Here is a 24,035-nt window from a genome sequence, read left to right as displayed (position 1 = left end):
TTGACACACACACACACACACACACACACACACACACACACACACACACACACACACAGTCTGTCTTGTCTGTGGGAAACACCATGAGTGATTGAGATCTCCCGATGCCTGTGGATCCGATGTGTGCAAGCGGATGTTTTCACTCAGCTCCTTCAGTCTGTTTTGACAGTCAGCAAAACACCATGATTTGGTTAGTCCATCTGTAAAACCAAGGGAGGAAGAAGAAGAACACCCTGCCCGGAAAATATTTAGGACGAGCTTCCTTCCTTTTTAGAATTTGCATCTATAATAAAAAATGCAACTTAAAGTACAGTAAGCGCATACAATTTAGTGTGTGTATGTGATCGATGAAGGAAATGAACCCATGACCTTGGCATTGCCACACTTCTACTAACTGAGCCCTGCACGAGCTGTAGTAGCCTACTACTGCAACAGCCCCAGCCTCTGTCTGTCTTCTTGACAGCGTGCTGTGAACGTGGCTAGTTTTACAGATCCAAGCAGGATGGAAAACACTGCTCAACAATTATGGCTAGTGGTCCCTGGATCAGCTGTGGATGGTTGAAGTCGATGCACACGTAAACACACGCGCACACACACACGCGCACACACACACACGCGCACACACACACACACACACACACACACACACACACACACACACACACACACACACACACACACACACACACACACACACACACACACACACACACACACACACACACACACACACACACACACACACACAGACACACACACACTGAGGCCAGCACTGACCAACAGAGTGTAAACATGTTGCCTGCATGGGGTTCTTCTGGTTAGTCCTCCTCACATAGAGAATCCACAAGATGAGAGCGTGCATTGTAGTTTAGATCTTTATACTGTCATCATCAAGAAAACCGCGAGGAGACGCATATTACTGTACTCACACAAGCAAACACAGGTGTACGTACGGCACGCACACGTCCGGAGCATCACGCCATGTAAAATGAAGCCTCTCCTGAAAGGCGTTTTTGTGTGACGTACAGTAGATGAACAGCCACCAATCCTTTAGCCCCAGTGATTTAAAGATCACTGTCTAGCCACACTCACACGATCCGAAGCCACTGTCCTACACGCTCACAAACACACGCACACACGCCGTACACACACACAGTGCACACACGCGCATACGCACACACACAGTCTGCACCCACTGCCACCATGTGCTGGCCTACGTCTCACTCATAGTCACTTGACCAGAGTGGATTTTACAGGCTGGTGGAGAGATGAGTTTGTTGAAAACGTGAACACAGCCAACTAAACCACTCACTATAAACCCTGTTACAAAATGGCAATGGTGAATCATGGGATGTGAATATTGAATATGATATATATGATTATAACATTATTATACAGTATACATATTGTGATTAAGAGTGTAAGCGGAGGGTTGGTTTCCATTGCAACGCCATCGACCACAGTAACGCTAACTAGCCTTCACCCGCAGGTGTCTGCTTTGTCAGCTCCAGCACAACACCACAGCTAAACAGACCACACACAGAGTTACTAGGAAAGGAAGAGGGAGAAGAGGAGGGGAAAGACAGAGCCAACGAGGGAGAGGTAAAGCTAATGGCCTTGTCTTAAAGACAGAAAGAATAAAGAAAAACGTTTCCCCCCCCCCCCCCTTTCTTTCAAACATTTTATTAGACATTTTCCGTACATCACAGTCACCAACAACAATGCAAAACAACCTAAACATACTTTGTGTAACACGTAACACAAAAGCAACAGGAGATGTCGAGGTCTTCCAAAAAATAAAACACGTCAGAATAAAGCAAATGAGCAAATAATGTCGTTGTATTTTACTCAACTCATTCCTCTGGTCCGAGGTATAATAACATCATTCATGAACACTGCCTGTTGTCTCTTTCTTAGTCAAATGAAGCTCTTCTCTTCCAGTGCTTCTCTCTCTCTCTCTCTGTCTCTGTCTCTGTCTCTGTCTCTGTCTCTGTCTCTGTCTCTGTCTCTCTCTCTCTCTCTCTCTCTCTCTCTCTCTCTGTCTCTCTCTCTCTCTCTCTCTCTCTCTCTCTCTCTCTCTCTCTCTCTCTCTCTCTCTCTCTCTCTCTCTGTCTCTCTGTCTCTGTCTTCTCCTGTTCTCCTCTCATCTTTAGCTGTGTGTCGTCCTCCCTCACGTTGCTGCTGTAAAAATGGGATTTTGTTTATTTTCTTTTTATATTGAGTTTCCATCATGTTGTTCCACTCCTCTCTGGCTGTGGTTCCCTCTGCCTGGCCAAATGGCAGTAGCACGGCTCCCAGGACATCAAGAGGGAAAAACAGACCTATTTGTTGGCCTAACTAAGAAAAGCTCTCCAGTCTTCAAACAACTGGTCAACACGTGAAATGGTGACATGGACGAGCCAAGGTTGTACAATAAAAAGCTGTGGCAAGGTTAGGGGCTCCAATATTGCAACCTGTAGTGGCCAATCACAATCTTCCTTTCAATCCAGGTCACTGGCGTTGACAACCAATGAATGGGCGCTGAACTGGGTGATACTACTGGCTCAGTAGTATCAAGGTTTCCTGGTCTTTCTTCAGTCCTGGTCTAGTACAGTCCACAGACGCATGCAAACGGCAACGCCGTACAAACATCAATGACATCACATCCTGGCCTGAAACTGCACCTTTTTGTTTCTCTCTGTAGCCCACGCACTTTCAATATTTCAATAATAAATCAGTCGATTTTTCATTATGTTAACGGTGGCTGATTGATTCGTTTCCACGTTTTAGTATATGTTTCTCAAGATGAGTGATGAGAAGAGAATCGTCCAGCCCATTGGGTGTCTCACTACACCCCCATATGCCATGTCTTGAAATATGCAGACAGACGGATTAAAAGTATGTTTACATTGTCATACTTCAGACAGTCAACTTTCTAGCTCCGCCCACAATTTCCAGACTTTAAGGCATTCCCAGAAAGCATGGATTATTGAGTCAGTAGTCGGCTAAGCGAACCGAACGAATGTGTTCGCAAACTCCCTTAAAATACCTCCGCTTGAAAAAAAAAGGTCAAAAGTGGGAAAAGTACTGTTAGCCCATTTTGAGATGTTGTATCTAGTATACACTTCCTCAAAATAGTCTGAAATTATCTAAAATAACTCAAGAAATATTTCATTCATTTTGATTTTTTTGCTGAGGAGATCTTAGTTCAGCAATTTTCCAACTAACCAAGATGTTTAGTGCAGTATTTCTCAAAGAATCAATGTCCATGAAAACGAGTCGTCTGTCGTTGAATGACAACAAAGAATTTATTGAAGAATCCCTCCTGTTGACCAATCACCTACGAAGGGGTGTACACTTCTCTTAGCGACTTCGGCTTGCATCCAGAATTTTTTGTGTACCCGAACAGCCGGATTCCGAAGTCCAAAACAAACAAAAATGTCACAAAATGTGGTCATAATATACAGTGCCTTGCGAAAGTATTCGGCCCCCTTGAACTTTGCGACCTTTTGCCACATTTCAGGCTTCAAACATAAAGATATAAAACTGTATTTTTTTGTGAAGAATCAACAACAAGTGGGACACAATCATGAAGTGGAACGACATTTATTGGATATTTCAAACTTTTTTAACAAATCAAAAACTGAAAAATTGGGCGTGCATAATTATTCAGCCCCCTTAAGTTAATACTTTGTAGCGCCACCTTTTCCTGCGATTACAGCTGTAAGTCGCTTGGGGTATGTCTCTATCAGTTTTGCACATCGAGAGACTGAAAAATGTTCCCATTCCTCCTTGCAAAACAGCTCGAGCTCAGTGAGGTTGGATGGAGAGCCTTTGTGAACAGGAGTTTTCAGTTCTTTCCACAGATTCTCGATTGGATTCAGGTCTGGACTTTGACTTGGCCATTCTAACACCTGGATATGTTTATTTTTGAACCATTCCCTTGTAGATTTTGCTTTATGTTTTGGATCATTGTCTTGTTGGAAGACAAATCTCCGTCCCAGTCTCAGGTCTTTTGCAAACTCCATCAGGTTTTCTTCCAGAATGGTCCTGTATTTGGCTCCATCAATCTTCCCATCAATTTTAACCATCTTCCCTGTCCCTGCTGAAGAAAAGCAGGCCCAAACCATGATGCTGCCACCACCATGTTTGACAGTGGGGATGGTGTATTCAGGGTGATGAGCTGTGTTGCTTTCACACCAAACATAACGTTTTGCATTGTTGCCAAAAAGTTCCATTTTAGTTTCATCTGACCAGAGCACCTTCTTCCACACGTTTGGTGTGTCTCCCAGGTGGCTTGTGGCAAACGTTAAACAACACTTTTTATGGATATCTTTAAGAAATGGCTTTCTTCTTGCCACTCTTCCATAAAGGCCAGATTTGTGCAATATACGACTGATTGTTGTCCTATGGACAGAGTCTCCCACCTCAGCTGTAGATCTCTGCAGTTCATCCAGAGTTATCATGGGCCTCTTGGCTGCATCTCTGATCAGTCTTCTCCTTGTATGAGCTGAAAGTTTAGAGGGACGGCCAGGTCTTGGTAGATTTGCAGTGGTCTGATACTCCTTCCATTTCAATATTATCGCTTGCACAGTGCTCCTTGGGATGTTTAAAGCTTGGGAAATCTTTTTGTATCCAAATCTGGCTTTAAATTTCTTCACAACAGTATCTCGGACCTACCTGGTGTGTTCCTTGTTCTTCATGATGCTCTCTGCGCTTTTAACGGACCTCTGAGACTATCACAGTGCAGGTGCATTTATACGGAGACTTGATTACACACAGGTGGATTGTATTTATCATCATTAGTCATTTAGGTCAACATTGGATCATTCAGAGATCCTCACTGAACTTCTGGAGAGAGTTTGCTGCACTGAAAGTGAAGGGGCTGAATAATTTTGCACGCCCAATTTTTCAGTTTTTGATTTGTTAAAAAAGTTTGAAATATCCAATAAATGTCGTTCCACTTCATGATTGTGACCCACTTGTTGTTGATTCTTCACAAAAAAATACAGTTTTATATCTTTATGTTTGAAGCCTGAAATGTGGCAAAAGGTCGCAAAGTTCAAGGGGGCCGAATACTTTCGCAAGGCACTGTATGCACGTTGAACATTGAGCACACAGCAATGCATTCTCCATAGACAAACATTGGCAGTGGAATGGCCCATACTGAAGAGCTCCGTGCCTTTCAACATGGCACTGTCATAGCAGGCCACCTTTCCAACAAGTCAGTTCATCAAATGTCGGCCCTGCTAGAGCTGAAATGTCTAGGAGCAACAATGGTTCAGCCATGAAATGGTTGGACCGCCGAGTGCTGAAGTGCGTAGCGCATTAAAATCGTCTGTCCTCGGTTGCAACACTCACTACCGAGTTCCAAACTGCCTCTGGAAGCAATAACTGTTCGTCGGGAGCTTCATGAAATGGGTTTTCATGACCGAGCAGCCGCACACAAGCCTAAGATAACCATGTGCAATTCCAAGCATCGGCTGGAGTGGTGTTGGACTCTGGAGCAGTGGAAACGCATTCTCTGGAGTGATGAATCACGCTTCACCATCTGGCATTCCAACTGACAAATATGGGTTTGACGGATGCCAGGAGAACACTACCAGCCCCAATGCATAATGCCAACTGTAAAGTTTGGTGGAGGAGGAATAATGGTCTCGGGCTGTTTTTCATGATTTGGGCTATGACCCTTAGCTCCAGTGAAGGGTAATCTTAACGCTACAGCATACATTGACATTCTAGATGATTCTGTGCTTTCAACTTTGTGGCAACAGTTTGGGGAAGGCCCTTTCCTGCTTCAGCATGACAAAACCCTGCAGTGCACAAAGCGAGGTCCATACAGAAATTGTTTGTCGAGATCAGTGTGGAAAAACTGACGTCAACCCCATTGAACACCTTTGGGATAAATTGGAACACCAACTGCAAACCAGACCTAATCGCCCAACATCAGTGCCCGACCTCAATAATGCTCATGTGGGTAAATGGAAGCAAGTCCCCGCAGCAATGTTCCACCATCTAGTGGAAAGCCTTCCCAGAAGAGTGGAGGCTGTTATAGCAGCACAGGAGGGACCAACTCCATATTAATGCCCATGATTAAGGAGCAGGTGTCCACATACATTATTTTTTATTATGTTCCAGCCCCCTGACCATTCGCTCAAGAAGAAAATCAGCCCGCGGCTGAATCCAGTTGATGATCCATGATGTAAACCCTGTAGGCCTGACAGGCAGACATTGTTGTGACTGGGAGCACTGGAGCACATTGTGCAGCTCAGGCCAGGCCAGCCATCCAGCCACTCTCCTTTCCAGCCAGGGCCCTAGATAGTGCTCTGAACATTTCCTCTGCAGCCCCAACAGACAGACACAAGCCAGTGATAAACCAGCAGCTGAGCTATTATACCAACAATGGGCTGAGAGAGAGAGAGAGAGAGAGAGAGAGAGAGAGACAGAGAGAGAGAGAGACAAAGAGAGAGAGAGAGACAAAGAGAGAGAGAGAGAGAGAGAGAGAGAGAGAGAGAGAGAGAGAGAGAGAGAGAGAGAGAGAGAGAGATTAGGACTGGTGAGCTGGCTGATGAGTGCTGGCTAAAATAAGGAATGTTTAGAGTAGCAGAGGGGAGAGTAGCAACACAGTACATTAGCTATGTTCAGACACAAGTACATATATACCATATACAGTAAACTCAAAGAATCAATCATGATGTTCTGAGGACTTAATAAAGACTTTATACACCGAGTATACATAACATTAAGAACACCTGCTTTTTCCATGACATAGACTGACCAGGTGAATCCAGTTGAAGTCTACGATCCCTTACTGATGTCACTTGTTAAATCCACTTCAATAAGTGTAGATAAAGGGGAGGAGACAGGTTAAAGAAGGATCTTCAGGCCTTGAGACAATTGAGACATGGATTGTGAATGTGTGCCATTCAGAGAGTGCATGGGCCAGCATCCCTGTGGAACACTTTCGACACCTTGTAGAGTCCACGCCCTGACGAACTGAGGCTGTTCTGGGGGCAAAAGGGGTGTAACACAATCAGTGCCAGGGGTTCCTGATGTTTGGTATACTCAGTGAATATGTGTTACAGAAGTGTGTTTGTGTGCTTTACTGTACTACATGTAATGTAATGTTCCATTTCTTTACACCTACCACATTGACCGTGTGTGCGTGTGTTTGTGTGTATGTGTGTGTGTGTTGTATGTATGTGTGTGTGTTGTATATGTGTGTGTTGTATATACAGGTGTGTGTGTGTGTGTGTGTGTTGTATATACAGGTGTGTGTGTGTGTGTGTGTGTGTGTGTGTGTGTGTGTGTGTGTGTGTGTGTGTGTGTGTGTGTGTGTGTGTGTGTGTGTGTGTGTGTGTGTGTGTGTGTGTGTGTGTGTGCGATTATTGCTTTTTGAGGTCGGTTGGATTTCGGTTTAACATTTTTGGGGGGACATTAAATGCACTATGCAGGGGGTTGAATACTGTAACAACACAGAATACATAAATGAATAAAAGTCACATGATGGTAGTGACTGCCCATTGCTGCTTATCATTTAGCAACCATCATTCATCCACCGAGCTGCAAAACCTGGACCCGTACAAATCAGCTGGGCTTGACAATCTGGACCCTCTATTTCTGAAACTATCCGCCGCCATTGTCGCAACCCCTATTACCAGCCTGTTCAACCTCTCTTTCATATCGTCTGAGATCCCCAAGGATTGGAAAGCTGCCGCAGTCATCCCCCTCTTCAAAGGGGGAGACACCCTGGACCCAAACTGTTACAGACCTATATCCATCCTGCCCTGCCTATCTAAGGTCTTCGAAAGCCAAGTCAACAAACAGGTCACTGACCATCTCGAATCCCACCGTACCTTCTCCGCTGTGCAATCTGGTTTCCGAGCCAGTCACGGGTGCACCTCAGCCACGCTCAAGGTACTAAACGATATCATAACCACCATCGATAAAAGACAGTACTGTGCAGCCGTCTTCACCGACCTTTCGACTCTGTCAATCACCATATTCTTATCGGCAGACTCAGTAGCCTCGGTTTTTCTGATGACTGCCTTGCCTGGTTCACCAACTACTTTGCAGACAGAGTTCAGTGTGTCAAATGGAGGGCATGCTGTCCGGTCCTCTGGCAGTCTCTATGGGGATGCCACAGGGTTCAATTCTCGGGCCGACTCTTTTCTCTGTATATATCAATGATGTTGCTCTTGCTGCGGGCGATTCCCTGATCCACCTCTACGCAGACGACACCATTCTGTATACTTCCGGCCCGTCCTTGGACACTGCGCTATCTAACCTCCAAACGAGCTTCAATGCCATTCAACACTCCTTCCGTGGCCTCCAACTGCTCTTAAACGCGAGTAAAACCAAATGCATGCTTTTCAACCGTTCGCTGCCTGCACCAGCACGCCCGACTAGCATCACCACCCTGGATGGTCCCGACCTAGAATATGTGGACATCTATAAGTACCTAGGTGTCTGGCTAGACTGTAAACTCTCCTTCCAGACTCATATCAAACATCTCCAATCTAAAATAATATCTAGAATCGGCTTTCTATTCCGCAACAAAGCCTCCTTCACTCACGCCGCCAAACTTACCCTAGTAAAACTGACTATCCTACTGATCCTCGACTTCGGCGATGTCATCTACAAAATAGCTTCCAATACTCTACTCAGCAAACTGGATGCAGTTTATCACAGTGCCATCCATTTTGTTACTAAAGCACCTTATACCACCCACCACTGCGACCTGTATGCTCTAGTCGGCTGGCCCTCGCTACATATTCGTCGCCAGACCCACTGGCTCCAGGTCATCTACAAGTCCATGCTAGGTAAAGCTCCGCCTTATCTCAGTTCACTGGTCACGATGGCAACACCCACCCGTAGCACGCGCTCCAGCAGGTGTATCTCACTGATCATCCCTTAAGCCAACACCTCATTTGGCCGCCTTTCGTTCCAGTTCTCTGCTGCCTGTGACTGGAACGAATTGCAAAAATCGCTGAAGTTGGAGACTTTTATCTCCCTCACCAACTTCAAACATCTGCTATCTGAGCAGCTAACTGATCGCTGCAGCTGTACATAGTCTATCGGTAAATAGCCCACCCAATTTTACCTACCTCATCCCCATACTGTTTATATTTATTTACTTTTCTGCTCTTTTGCACACCAATATCTCTACCTGTACATGACCATCTGATCATTTATCACTCCAGTGTTAATCTGCAAAATTGTAATTATTCGCCTACCTCCTCATGCCTTTTGCACACAATGTATATAGACTCTCTTTTTTTTCTACTGTGTTATTGACTTGTTAATTGTTTACTCCATGTGTAACTCTGTGTTGTCTGTTCACACCGCTATGCTTTATCTTGGCCAGGTCGCAGTTGCAAATGAGAACTTGTTCTCAACTAGCCTACCTGGTTAAATAAAGGTGAAATCAAAAAATCAAAAAACTCAAATATTTCAGTTGTTGTGTTTATTACATGTGCTTTGTTAGAATACTTTATTATTTCATTTCATGTCATCATCTCATCATTATAGAGCTGCTGCCTATGCTGTCTGAGAAAATCACAATTACTTCTTCGAAGGAAGTAAGTCATTATTTTATGACTGCTGAATACCAAGTATCAATCACTCAGGTAGAGATACCTCGTGAATGCTTTTTATATCTCTTGATCGCACATTCTCTCTTCTCTCCGTCTCCGTCTCCGTGTCTGCTCCACGCAGACCCGACAAGTGGGCGCACGTGCAATGGATTATGGTCATTGTAGTTAATTACCATATTTTCTGCTAAACTATGTCGAATATTAGCCTGTTGGAAACTGTCGGAAACTACAACTCCCTGCTACATCACAGAGTTCTGATTTATCTCTTGAGAAACTGCTCATCTAGCTCACAGAAGAATTCAAATAATTTAACCAATGTTGGTTAAACTAATTGAATCAATTTGTCACGCCTTGGTCTTAGTATTTTGTGTTTTCTTTAATTATTTGTTCAGGCCAGGGTGTGACATGGGTTATTGTGTTGTCGTATTGGGGTTTTTGTAGGCATTGGGATTGTGGCTGATTAGGGGTGTGTCTAGCATAGGCTTGGCTGCCTGAGGCAGTTCTCAATCAGAGTCAGGTGATTCTCGTGGTCTCTGATTGGGAACCGTATTTAGGTAGCCTGAGTTTCACTTTGTATTTCGTGGGTGATTGTTCCTGTCTCTGTGTAGTTTCACCAGATAGGCTGTAATTAGGTTTCACGTTCCGTTTGTTGTTTTTTGTATTTATTATAGTTATTTCATGTATCGCCTTTTTTCTTCATTAAAGACACGAGTAACCACCACGCTGCATTTCGGTCCGACTCTCTTTCTACAAACGACGAACGCCGTTACACAATTAGTTGTTTAAAAACGGAAAAATAACTGACATTTCGGGTTAATCGCTCAGCACTAGTGTGTGTGTGTGTGTGTGTGTGTGAGTGAGTGTGTATGTGTGTGCGCGGCTGGTATTGACCTCATCTCTCCGTGCTCTTTACTGTAGGTCATAAGCCCATAAAAACTGTGTGTGTGTCATCCTGTTTTTAGCTGGTCTTTTATAATAGCGTAGATTTAGGCATTTGTAAATTCCACTTATGGCACCTAAACTGTGAATTATGTGAATTATTTGGGTATATCACACACGTGTAACCGGTGTAAAATGGCTAGCTAGTTAGCGGTGCGTGTTAGTAGTGTTTCAATCGGTGACGTCACACGCTCTGGTCCCAGATCTGCTTGTGCTCTATAGCCAACTTCTATGGTCATTGTCATGGGCTTGTACGAGATGTTTTGTCCTGGACAGCCAGTCCTATGTTGTGTCAAAACATGACAATGACCACAGGCGATGACAAGACAGCACAAACCGATCTGGGACCAGGCTACCATCGCTTTACTCACTGAAGACAACTGCTATGTGCTTATGTATCTATATGGAATCAAACCTCTTCAACATCAGCTCTGCAGATGGAACTGCTATGTGTTTATGTATCTATATGGAATTAAACCTCTTCAACATCAGCTCTGCAGATGGAACTGCTATGTGTTTATGTATCTATATGGAATTAAACCTCTTCAACATCAGCTCTGCGGATGGAACTGCTATGTGTTTATGTATCTATATGGAATTAAACCTCTTCAACATCAGCTCTGCAGATGGAACTGCTATGTGTTTATGTATCTATATGGAATTAAACCTCTTCAACATCAGCTCTGCGGATGGAACCACATTTGTTGACAAACCACTGAATATCTCATATCAGACATAAAACCATTGAAACCAGGTAGATCGACTGAACTAGGGCAGGTATTGTAGGCTACTGTGTGTATCTGACGGCTGAGGTGGAACGTAGTAGTGTTTAGTCGGTAGAAACCCAGGTCTAAAACAGTCCTGATTATCCCCTCACAAAACTTTTACAGCCTGGCTAATGATTCATTAATAGTTCACTCTCACACCACAGTCTAAAATCTTTCTTTCCAGTAAAACTGTAGGTGATTAAACAGAAATAAGACATTAGGCTATACTGGACACTCACAGAGGACAGACTTATAAACAAAACAATACAGTCTACTGATTCGTGAAATATTTCAGGTTACTACTAGTTTATTGAAACGTTTGCGGTCAAACGCACACACTTAAATCATCATTAATCATCATTAAAAACATAGGTGCTGGGCTATTAAAGAATACCAGTATAGAACAAGAAGGCCGCACACTGTTAAAGCTCCCAATTCGACGATTTATTGAGAACGTTTCGACCCGAAAAACGGATCATCCTCTCATATTCTGTTTAAACTATAGTAATAAGCTTTCTACCACTTACAACACAATCAATTCTCAAATAAAATCAGCGTTGAGCTCTGATGCAATATCCTGTGCAGTTCCTACCATAGTTCCTGGCACAAGTGGGCTTGACTCCCTGCGAAATCTGATCCTGCATTTGGCCCTTTAAAGGAATAAGGGATGCATTAAGGGACTGGAGAATCGGGATCCACGGCACGGTGACACAGTCCCCTGAACTCTCTCAGTCTCTCTACGTGCATGAGAGACACGGACAACCGGGGTTATACCGGACGATACTACAGCATGAAACGTTGAAAGAAGAGGAATAAGTAGGCTAGGAATACAGTCAGAGAGTGAGTGTTAATTGCAGCGTGATGTGATTTACCAGGGCGAGTTTACTAGGCTTACGTGAAGCAAGAGAGAGCAAGAGGGAGCGGACTGACTGCAGGACTACAAAGTCACAAGGTGAGAGGTACTGGTGTTAGAAATAGGTCCGCTAGAAGCTAGAAGCAGCAACGCGTAAGTTGTTGTCTATTTCCGATTGTAGCATACTGCTCATCCGCTTTGATTTATGCTCTCTGACAGGGACCTACAGTAGTTATTACGAGTCTGCGCTATTGTAGTCTTACTATTCGTTTTACATCGTTAGAAGAGAAACGCAACACGAGTTTAGGATTGAGCATTGCTACTTTGCTATAGACGTGTTCATGGTGGTTTATAGTCCAGTGTGTGTGTGTGTGTGTGTGTGTGGCACACCTGTGCGTTGCTTGTGACCATTCTTGGACAATATCACACCAGCAATGTAACTTTGACGTCATCCTCTTGGCATGCAAGAAGAAGATCTACAGAAGATGATTTTTTTATGCAATAAACATACAAACTTTTGCAGTTTCTGTGTGTGTGGCCACATGCCTGTTTGCGTGTTTGTGTTGTGGAGTGTTTTGGTGTGTATCTCTCGCCAGCTAGCCAACTGTCTGTGTATCACATTCACATCCATAATAATGGTCATACTAATGAATACATGTATACCTAAACAGCCCAGGTGTTATCCAAGGGCACCAGGGACAGTGGCCTACCATCTGTCCTGCACTGCCACTTCCACACTAAATGCATTCGGTTGGGTGTTGGCAATTCAGCTTTTTCCACCATCAGAATTGGATCAGGTGGTATGTACAGTACAGTAGCATCTATTTGATCGGAGTGGTAAATCACAGAGTCTTATTTATGACATGGGTATTAACCATGACGGTATTTCATCTCGTTCCTCCTTTTCTTTCTAACTCTAAATATGTAGGCTACAGTCGGTACAGACAGAATCCCAAGCATGGCAGATGTGCACTTATTAGGTCAGTTCAGACTCCACACCTAGTTCCCCGTGTTGAGCTTTTGATCGAGGACCTGTGTCAAGGCATGCGCTGCTATATGCCTCTACCCTACTGTATGTCCGAGCTGGGGATTATGTTTACTCTGCTGCAACGTTTTCCCCACAGCACAGTCCTGCTCCCTCCTCTCCTGTAGTTAGTCATGCATTGTTGAGGGGAGACAGGATTGTGTGTGTGTGTTTTCCGCTATGGGACAGCAATGCCCTGGTCTGTATTTACGGCAGAGACTGATAATGAGTGTGGTCAGTTTACAGAGAGCCTGTCATTAGACTACCCTGCTTGCACACTCAGCTTCCTATAGAGGTAGGGAGGGAGAAGAGGGGGTGAGGAGAGAGGGGTAGAGGAGAGAGAGGTGGAGAGGAGAGGTGGAGAGGAGGAGAGAATGAGGAGAGGGCAGGAGAGGAGAGAATGAGGAGAGGGCAGGAGAGGAGGGCAGTAGAGGTGAAGAGGAGGAGGAATAGAGGAGGAGAGAGGTGGAGAGGAGAGAATGAGGAGAGGGCAGGAGAGGAGGAGGGCAGTAGAGGTAGAGAGGAGGAGGAATAGAGGAGGAGAGAAGGACAAGGGGAGAGGTTGTGAGGAGAGGGAAGGAGAAGAGAGGAAAGGGGAGGAGAGAGGTGGAGAAGAGAGAAGATAAGGAGGAGAGAAGAGAGAAGGAGGAAAGTAGAGGAGGAGAAAAGAGGGGGAGGATAGAAGAAAGGAGCGGAGGAGATGAGAGGTGGAGTGGAGAGGGAAGGAGGAATGGAGTGGAGGAGGGAAGGAGGAGAGAAGAGGTGGAGTGGAGAGGGAAGGAGGAATGGAGTGGAGGAGGGAAGGAGGAGAGAAGAGGTGGAGTGGAGAGGGAAGGAGGAATGGAGTGGAGGAGGGAAGGAGGAGAGAAGAGGTGGAGTGGAGAGGGAAGGAGGAATGGAGTGGAGGAGGGAAGGAGGAGAGAAGAGGTGGAGTGGAGAGGGAAGGAGGAATGGAGTGGAGGAGGGAAGGAGGAGAGAAGAGGTGGAGTGGAGAGGGAAGGAGGAGTGGAGTGGAGGATGGAAGGAGGAGAGAAGAGGTGGAGAGGATAATAGAAAGGACAGGAAGGAGATGGGTGGTGGAGTGGAGAGTGGTGGAGAGAAGAGGAGTGGAGAGTGGTGGAGAGGAGAGAAAGAGGAGATGAGAAGTGGAAAGGATATGAGAAGAGGAGAGGGGAGGAGAAGAGAGGAGAGGAGGGGAGGAGAGAAAAGGAGGAGAGGAGCGGAGATGAGGAGAAAGGTGGAGAGGAGAGAAGGAGGAGAGGAGAGGAGGGTAATAGAAGAGAGGAGAGGAGGAGAGAGAAGGAGAGGAGGAGAAGAAAGGGGGAGAGAGGGGAGGAGAGGAGAAGAGAAGAGGGGAGGAGAGGAGGAGAGAAGAGGGGACGAGAAGAGGGGATAGGAAGAAAGGGGGGGGTCCTACATTGGCTCTTAGGTGCCCCTGCACATGCCAGTCTTTGAATGTACAGCTGTTACAGACCCTTGAGCTGCATAATGTGTATAAAGCTGCATTCATAAAACCACTAAAGTTGGGGTTTGGACAGTATACCATGTAGAGGTCGACCGATACCGATTATTGGAGGACCAAAAAAGCCGATACCGATTAATCGGCCAATTCTTATTTATTTATTTGTAATAATGACAATTACAACAATACTGAATGAACACTTATTTTAATCTAATATAATACATCAATCAAATCAATTTAGCCTCAAGTAAATAATGAAACATGTTCAATTTGGTTTAAATAATGCAAAAACAAAGTGTTGGAGAAGAACGTAAAAGTTCAATATGTGCTATGTAAGAAAGCTAACGTTTCAGTTCCTTGCTCAAAACATGAGAACATATGAAAGCTGGTGGTTCCTTTTAACATGAGTCTTCAATATTCCCAGGTAAGAAGTTTTAGGTTGTAGTTATTATTGAAATTATAGGACTATTTCCCTCTATACCATTTGTATTTCATTTACCTTTGACTATTGGATGTTCTTATAGGCAGTTTAGTATTGCCAGTGTAACAGTATAGCTTCCGTCCCTCTCCTCGCTCCTCCCTGGGCTCGAACCAGCAACACAACGGCAACAGCCACCATCGAAGCAGCGTTACCCATGCAGAGCAAGGGAAACAACTACTAGAAGGCTCAGAGCGAGTGACGTTTGAAACGCTATTAGCGCGCGCTAACTAGCTGGCTATTTCACTTCGGTTACACCAGCCTCATCTCGGGAGTTGATAGGCTTGAAGTCATAAACAGCTCAATGCTTGACGCAAAACGAAGAGCTGACGGCAAAACGCACGAAAGTGCTGTTTGAATGAATGTTTACGGGCCTGCTTCTGCCTACCTCCGCTCAGTCAGATACTTAGATACTTGTATGCTTGTATGCTCAGTCAGATTATATGCAACACAGGACACGCTAGATAATATGTTGTAATATCACCAACCATGTGTAGTTAACTAGGGATTATGATAGATTTTTTTTTATAAGATAAGTTTAATGCTAGCTAGCAACTTACCTTGGCTTACTGCATTCGCGTAACAGGCAGTCTCCTTGTGGAGTGCAACGAGAGAGAGGCAGGTCGTTATTGCGTTGGACTAGTTAACTGTTAGGTTGCAAGACTGGGTCCCCCGAGCTGACAAGGTGAAAATCTGTCGTTCTGCCCCTGAACAAGGCAGTTAACCCACTGTTCCTAGGCCATCATTGAAAATAAGAATGTGTTCTTAACTGACTTGCCTAGTTAAATAAAGGTATAAAAATAATAATAATAATAAAATTAAAAAATCTGCAAATCGGTGTACAAAAATACCGATTTCCGATTGTTATGAAAACTTGAAATCGGCCCTAATTAATCAGCCATTCCGATTAACCGGTCGACCTCTAATACCATGTTCACTTCACCGTAAAGTTGCACGCTTCTGTTTAGACGTCTAGAGTAAAAGGCTGGTAATTTAAATCTCTATAGCTTAGTGTTTATTTTGTTTCCAATAACAAACCTCCTCTTTAAGAACACACTCAAAACAAAGTAAGGAAACCCCATAAAAGGTGTGTGTGTATGTGTAATCTTTCCTTTCTGCTTGCTAATCTAAATGGAATACTGTAGCTACTTTGGTGGTAAAGTGAGGCACTGAGACCAAAACATTGAGTCATAGTTTTAAACAAGAGTGTATGTGTGTGTGTGTGTGTGGGGGGGGGGGGGGCTCTGTCCTAGATAGTTATGTGAACCAGACAGGAAGACCATACTGGATATATCTATGTAATGTAACCTGTCCCTGACCACTCCACATCTATAAACATAACTCTCTCCTTGTGTTGTTTTCTGTCTCTTTTTCTCTATTACACGCACACACGCACACACACACACATTTAGACACTTGGTCCTCCCTGATCTGAGTCATTCTGGTTAAAAGACAGTGGGGATTTGAAATGTCTACTGGGATGATATCATCCCATCATCGGCCCAATCACCTAATCTATTACATCACCCCAGCTGCATGCTCAGCACTGTGTATGCATGTGTGTGTGTGTGTGTGACAGTGAGAGAGAGAGAGATAGAGAGAGAGTGGGTGTGGGTGTGTGTGTGAGTGTGTGTGACAGTGAGAGAGAGAGAGGGAGAGGGAGAGAGAGAGTGGGTGTGGGTGTGTGTGTGAGTGTGTGTGTGTGACAGTGAGAGAGAGAGAGAGAGGGAGAGAGAGAGTGGGTGTGGGTGTTAGTGTGGGTGTGGATGCGCTTACCAGTGTTGAAGATTTATGGCTGGCTGGGGAGTGTGTGTTTGAAATGGTTGCTAATTGAAGAGGTAGTGGTTGAGTATGTGATCAACTAGCGAGCTCTCTATGCACTAGAGACCAACACACGCCCTCCGACCCAACACACACACACACACACTGTCCACAATGTTTAAGCAGTGAGTTAGCCATGTACATTTTTGCACATAGCTCATCATGCTCAGATTATTGCCAAACATTTAAGTCAATAGCCATTGTCATGGAGCCAGACGTTTTCAGAGTTACTGAGTCAGTGTAGCTCATATGTAGATAACATGTACACTGCCGTACAAAGGTTTGGGATCACTTAGAAATGTCCTTGTTTTTGAAAAGAAAAGCACATTTCTTTGTCCATTAAAATAACATCAAATTGGTCAGAAATGCAGTGTTGACATTGTTCCTTGTTGTAAATTACTATTGTAGCTGGAAACGGCTTTTTATGGAATATTTACATAGGCGTACAGAGGCCCATTATCAGCAACCATCACTCCTGTGTTACAATGGCACGTTGTGTTAGCTAATCCAAGCTTATTATTTTAAAAGGCTAATTGATCATTAGAAAACCCTTTTGCAATTATGTTAGCACAGCTGAAAATTGTTGTTCTGATGAAAGAAGCAATAAAACTAGCCTTCTTTAGACTAGTTGAGTGTCTGGAGCATCAACATTTGTGGGTTCAATTACAGGCTCAAAATGGACAGAAACAAATAACTTTCTTCTGAAACTCGTCAGTCTATACTTGTTCTGAGAAATAAAGGCTATTCCATGCGAGAAATTGGCAAGAAACTGAAGATCTCGTACAACGCTGTGTACTACTCACTACTTCACAGAACAGCGCAAACTGGCTCTAACCAGAATAGAAAGAGGAGTGGGAGGCCCCGGTGCACAACTGAGCAAGAGAACAAGTACATTAGAGTGTCTAGTTGGGAAACAGATGCCTCACAAGTCCTCAAATGGCAGCTTCATTAAATAGTACCCACAAAACACCAGTCTCAACGTCAACAATGAAGAGAGTTCCTCTGTCCAGTGTTCTTTTGCCCATCCTAATCTTTTATTTTTATTGGCCAGTCTGAGATATGGCCTTTTCTTTGCAACTCTGCCTAGAAGGCTTCTTTAATCAGCCGCACAGTTTTCAGCTGTGCTAACATAATTGCAAAAGGGTTTTCTAATGATCAATTAGCCTTTTTAAAATGATAAACTTGGGTTAGCTAACACAACGTGCCATTGGAACACAGTGATGGTTGCTGAAAATGGGCCTCTGTACGCCTATGTAGATATTCCATTAGAAATCAGACGTTTCCAGCCACAATAGTCATTTACAACGTTAACAATGTCTACACTGTATTTCAGATCAATTTGATGTCATTTTAATTGACAAAAAATGTGCTTTTCTTTCAAAAACAAGGACATTTCTAAGGGAACCCAAACTTTTGAATGGTAGTGTATATCTTGGTTCCAGCGAACTGCTTGCAGCAGGGTTTCAGTCCAGTATCCCCCAGACAACTAGTGTTTTCTCAACTCAGTAGGTGTTTCAAGGTCTCCCAGCTGGAGAAGAAGGGAGCAGAGGAAGGAAGACCCACAGAAGGCCTAGACAGGGACCAAGGGAGGGAAGGTCCAGGGAGGGAAGGCTCAGGGAGGGAACACCCAGGGAGGGAACGCCCAGAAAGGGAAGGCCCAGGGACGTAAGGCCCAGGGAGGGAAGGCCCCAGCCCAGGCTCCTTGCAGCAAGAGGAGAAGGGACCAACCCTGGCCCACTCTCTCCCCCCTATGTTAAACAAGCATGCAGTGCTAAAGGAACTAAATGAATTGTTCCATGGAGAATTAGCATGGTCATGCTGAAAGTGTTTAACCAGCAAATGGTTTGTTTGCACCCATTAGCTAGCGTACTGGTGGAGGTGGCCTGGCCTGGGCTTACCATAGCAGAGATGTTTTGGCCTGGTCTGGTCTAGCCTGAATGGACTAGCAGGGCCTACCATACCAGGGTTGGCCTGGTTTGGCCATAGCTAGCTGGGCCTACCGTAGCAGGCCAGCTCTATGCTAGGCTGGCAGGGTCTAGCATGGCAGTCTGCTTTCACTCCTGCTGACCTCTCCTCCCTTACACACCGTGTTTCCCTTTGCCTGGCTGGTTCTCCTAAACCTCCAGAGAGATCCATCCAGCACTCGACCAGGGTCTAGGCCTTGTGGTGGGCCAGAGGAACCTCTGGATATATGGCTTCTGTAATTAGCCTGCTAGCCGGTGCTAACCCTACACTTATGAGCAGGCTAATTGCAGAGAGTACAGAGAGAACTGGCTCAGTTTCAACAGCCATCTGTTTGTCTGGCCGGCAGGCTGGTTAGCTAAGTGGCTGGTTGTCTATCTGTTTGTCTGGCTCTCTGGCTGGCTGACTGGATGGCTTCTCATCTGTCCGTCTGTCTGTCTGAGTCTGTCTTTATGAGTTACACATTCAACACTTTGTTATCATTACTATAATCAACTTTTCCCCCCATTGAATTCCCGCTTGAGCCTTTATGAATAAACATGCTAGAGTGTCCGTCTAGCCATAGAAAAAATGAGAACTAGTCCAATCATTTTATTTGTCACATGCTTCACAAACAACAGGTGTGGACTAACAGTGAAATGCTTACTTACGGGCCCTTCCCGACAATGCGTAAAGAAAAAATGGCAAAATAGTCAAACAAATAAATAAGGCAAAATAATAACACAAGGAACACAATGAGTACCGATAACTTGGCTGTATACACGGGGTATCAGTGCCGAGTTGATGTGCAGGGGTACGACGCAGTCGAGGTGGATATGTATGTTGAACGCTGAGCTCTAGTCGATGAACAGCATTCTCACGTAGGTGTTCCTTTTGTCCAGGTGGGAAAAGGGCAGTGTGGATTAGAGACTAGGTCATCTTGGGACGGTATGCGAATTGGAGTGGGTCCAGGGTGTCTGGGATGATGGTGTTGATGTGAGCCATGACCAGCCTTTCAAAGCGGTCCATGGCTACAGATGTGAGCGCTACGGGGCGATAGTCTTTTAGACAGGTTGCCTTGGCATAACGGGATTTCTTACAAGTTTCCGGATTAGTGGCAGCTCTAGCCTTGAGCTGAGTGGGGATGTTGCCTGTAATCCATGGCTTCTGGTTGGGATATGTACCTAGGGTCAGTGTGGGGAGAATGTCGTTGATGTACCTATTAATGAAGCCGGAGACTGATCTGGTAAACTCCTCTATGCCATCGGATGAAGCCCGGAACATATTTCAATCTGTGTTAGTGGAACAGTCCTGTAGCTCAGCGTCCGCTTCATCAGACCACTTCTGTATTGAGTGCGTCACTGGTGCTTCCTGTTTGAGTTTTTGATTGTAAGCAGGAATCAGCAGGATAGAGTTATGGTCAGATTTACCAAATGGAGGGAGAGGGAGAGCTTTGTATGTGTGTGGAGTAAAGTTGATCTAGAGTTTTTTCACCTTTAATTGCACAGGTGACATGCTTGTAGACACACTATTGTACCGGCCTGGATCCCGTTTCACTCCTGCCCTGTAATTAAGAAGGGATTGCCTGGTCTGGCTGGGCTGGGGAGAGCTGGGGGCTGGGAGTGGGGGTGGAATACATGCCTTGCATGGCCAGGCTGCGCTAGGCCTTGGCAGCACATATACTAAAGCCATGGAGATCTTGGTGTGGGACTGACACTGGGGGTGGGGCACAGGGACTGGGTTAGGAGGCATTAGGTCATTTAGTTAAAAAGCACGGCCTGGGCCTGCTGTGTGTAGAGCTAAAGACAGTTTGAGGTTCAAAGAGGAAGCTTTTATTTAACTGTCATAATGAAGTCATCGCTGAGAGGTGAGTGTTTGCTTTTCTCACATTGCCCCACTGAGTCACAGGAAGTGAAGTGAGGATGAGTTGTAAGGTGAAACTATTTCCATAAGATCTTCAGAGGGGTTTCACATGATTTTGCTTAGCAAAAGATGCTGTATCTTAATTTGATCATCCTATTGTTGCAGGGATTTTTCTGTACAGAAAGGAAATACAAGCTTGTATTGTATTCAAGGTTTAAAAAGGCTTCTAAAGTTTGTCATTTCCACTTTAAAATGTCAGACTGGATTTACTCTAACAAATCATTTATTTACTTGAATGTCCATTCATTATAATCCACATAATAATAATGTCCTCTTCAGTGTTGTGATTAGTTACTTGAAAGTAACATATTACATATTTCTAGTTAATGCGTGACATTAAAACATTACTTTGTGTGGAAAGTAACACGCTATATTACTAGTTCTATTACTTTGCGTTACTTTCATGAAAAAAATCGGATTGTTTGAGGAAGCAAGGCGAGCCGCACACACACACATACCAAAGATAGACTACTTACTAACTCACCCAATGATGCGCAGCTCACGCACCAGAGATGACGATGTGCTCGTGCCAAAAACCTCTCTCTCTCTTGTTAAACAATGCTGTTGGCTCAATATGCCTATTTGGAAGTTGATAGGATATTTTGGAACAGACAGATTCGATTGTTCTATTTTCAGCAGGGGAGCTATTTGCTTTCCAACCTGTTTTATTCTTCCCGCGATTGTATTTGAAATATTGTGAAGGCCTGTTTTGGCTGCATGCTGTTCACTAGGGCTGGGCGGCATTCTGTATTTTACTAGGGTTGGGCGACATACTGTATTTGACTCTATACTGGTGTAGCAATATTGATGTTACACAGGAAACGGAACCCAGTTGTTACTTACTTCATTAATGTGCTGGTTGACAACATGCCTAGTAAAGTCAAGTTTGCTTAACTATATATCTTTGTCTGTCGTGACCACAAACACAAAGCATATTGAAACATGGTGGCAGCGGGAGTCAAAAGAACCTGGATCTCATCGATGTAAATGAAGGATACATCCCAGGCGGCAGTTTGAAAAAGCGCCGCGTTTACAGGCTAGTCATCGTGCCGAACGTCTACGTTAGCTGGCTATCGTGAGAGACTCCGTGCTAAAAGCTAGCTGGCTATTGGACACAAGCAGATTCGTGAGTAGCCAACGTTCCATTCTACCAGTAAATCGCCATTGGAAAATGCACTGAAACCTCCGGGAAAAATAGACTTTGATGATTGTATTTTATCACTTCTCTACGGTTTGCAAAAGGGTAGGGACCAGCAAGAGAAACAATAGTCCTGGCAATGGAAAATGCATCAGCTGACTCAGAGAGCGGTGAGGATGTTCTGTGCATCACACTAGGGCCAAAGTCAGAGAGCATCAACGTGGTGCAGGAGAAAACCACAGACCCCAATGCAGCTCTCTTTGCAATCATGCTGGTCAACAAAAAGTCAGTCAGATTTCAGCTAGATTGTGGTGCTAGTTGTAATGTTATCCCTGCAAACCTCATAAAAGCCAGTCACCTAGAGCCCTGCAGTCGGGTATTGGTGATGGACAACAAGTGTACTCTGACGCCACTGGGGCAGTGCGCACTTAAAGCGATCAATCCACGCAATAAGAAAACCTACCGAGTTGAGTTCATCGTAGTCAACAAGAATGTGCACAGGCACATTCTAGGCAGTAAGGCTATCCAGGCAATGGAGTTGATTACTGTGCAGCATCACAACATCCTGGCCATCGATCCTGGACTAGAGAGCCAATTAAACAGGACTACGCTGATGTATTCCAGGGAGATGGATGCTAACCCGGCAAACTGAAGCTGGAAGTGGATGAGCGAGTGGAGCCCGTCCAGCTGCCAAAGAGAAGAGTGCCAGTAGCACTATATAAACCACTCAAAGAGGAGCTCAGTGGTCTAGAGAAAAGAAGGATGATTAAAGCAGTTGAAAAAAGCACAGATTGGATTAGCAGCCTGATTGTAAGTGAAGAAACCGTCTGGAAAACTAAGAGTGTGTATTGATCCGAAACCTCTCAACAAGGCGCTCGAGGGGAGCCATTACCCACTTCTCACTATTGAAGACGTGCTGCCAGATCTGAACCGGGCACGCGTGTTCTCTGTTTGTCATGGAAAAAAAAGAAGGATTTTGGCATGTGGAACTGGAGGAGGAATCCAGCTATCTCACCGTGTTCTCTACTCCCATGGGACGCGACAGGTGGCTGCGCCTGCCAATGGGAATAAGTCCAGCCACAGAGATCTTTCAGACGAAGTTGAACCAGGCAATGGAAGGTCTTCCAGGAGTCAAAATCACTGCAGATGACATCCTGATTGTGGGACAAGGAGACAACGATGAAGAGGCGACTCTGGACCATGACAAAAACCTGAAAATGCTCCTGGACAGATGCAGGAAGCTCAATATCAAGCTGAATCCGGAGAAGCTGCAGCTCAGGCTGAAGGAAGTGCCCTACATTGACCACCTGCTAACATCGGAGGAGTTGAAAGTGGACCCAGGAAAAGTGACAGCCATCAAACAGATGCCTAGGCCTACAGATGTGCAGGGGATGCAGCGCTTCCTGGGCATGGTAAATTACCTAGCCAAGTTCTGCAGCCATGCCACGGAGCTCTGCGAGCAACTGCGATAGCTAACACTCAAGGACTCACTGTGGGAGTGGTCAGAGAGACATGAGCAAGCTTTCAATAAAATCAGGGATACCATTGCACAGACCCCTGTACTGAAATACCACAACCCAACAGAGCAGCTACAACCAATAGCATACGCCTGCAGAGCCCCGACGGACTGAAAAAGGGTATGCACAGATAGAGAAGGAGCTGCTTGCAGAGCCCTGACAGAGACTGAAAAAGGGTATGCACAGATAGAGAAGGAGCTGCTTGCAGACCCCTGACAGAGACTGAAAAAGGGTATGCACAGATAGAGAAGGAGCTGCTTGCAGAGCCCTGACAGAGACTGAAAAAGGGTATGCACAGATAGAGAAAGAGCTGCTTGCAGACCCCTGACAGAGACTGAAAAAGGGTATGCACAGATAGAGAAGGAGCTGCTTGCAGACCCCTGACAGAGACTGAAAAAGGGTATGCACAGATAGAGAAGGAGCTGCTTGCAGAGCCCTGACAGAGACTGAAAAAGGTTATGCACAGATAGAGAAAGAGCTGCTTGCAGACCCCTGACAGAGACTGAAAAAGGGTATGCACAGATAGAGAAGGAGCTGCTTGCAGACCCCTGACAGAGACTGAAAAAGGGTATGCACAGATAGAGAAGGAGCTGCTTG

At 44.9% G+C, this 24,035-nt stretch overlaps 1 protein-coding gene across 2 annotated transcripts in view; it reads left to right on the top strand.

Annotated features, from left to right (window-relative positions):
• Positions 1 to 11,906: 11,906 nt before the first annotated feature.
• Positions 11,907 to 24,035, top strand: part of plekhh1 (pleckstrin homology domain containing, family H (with MyTH4 domain) member 1) — a 63,705-nt gene continuing 51,576 nt past the window's right edge. The window contains exon 1 of one of the 2 annotated variants that reach the window (XM_031828621.1): positions 11,907 to 12,233. The gene's annotated coding sequence lies outside the window, so the exon portion shown is untranslated. The remainder of the gene's footprint in view (positions 12,234 to 24,035) is intronic. The other variant, XM_031828620.1, reaches the window with a different exon arrangement.

This window comes from Oncorhynchus kisutch, linkage group LG7, assembly GCF_002021735.2.
Source record: "Oncorhynchus kisutch isolate 150728-3 linkage group LG7, Okis_V2, whole genome shotgun sequence".
NCBI classification, from domain to species: domain Eukaryota; kingdom Metazoa; phylum Chordata; class Actinopteri; order Salmoniformes; family Salmonidae; genus Oncorhynchus; species Oncorhynchus kisutch.
Note: the sequence above shows the minus strand (reverse complement) of the source record. Positions and strands in the feature narration are given on the sequence as shown.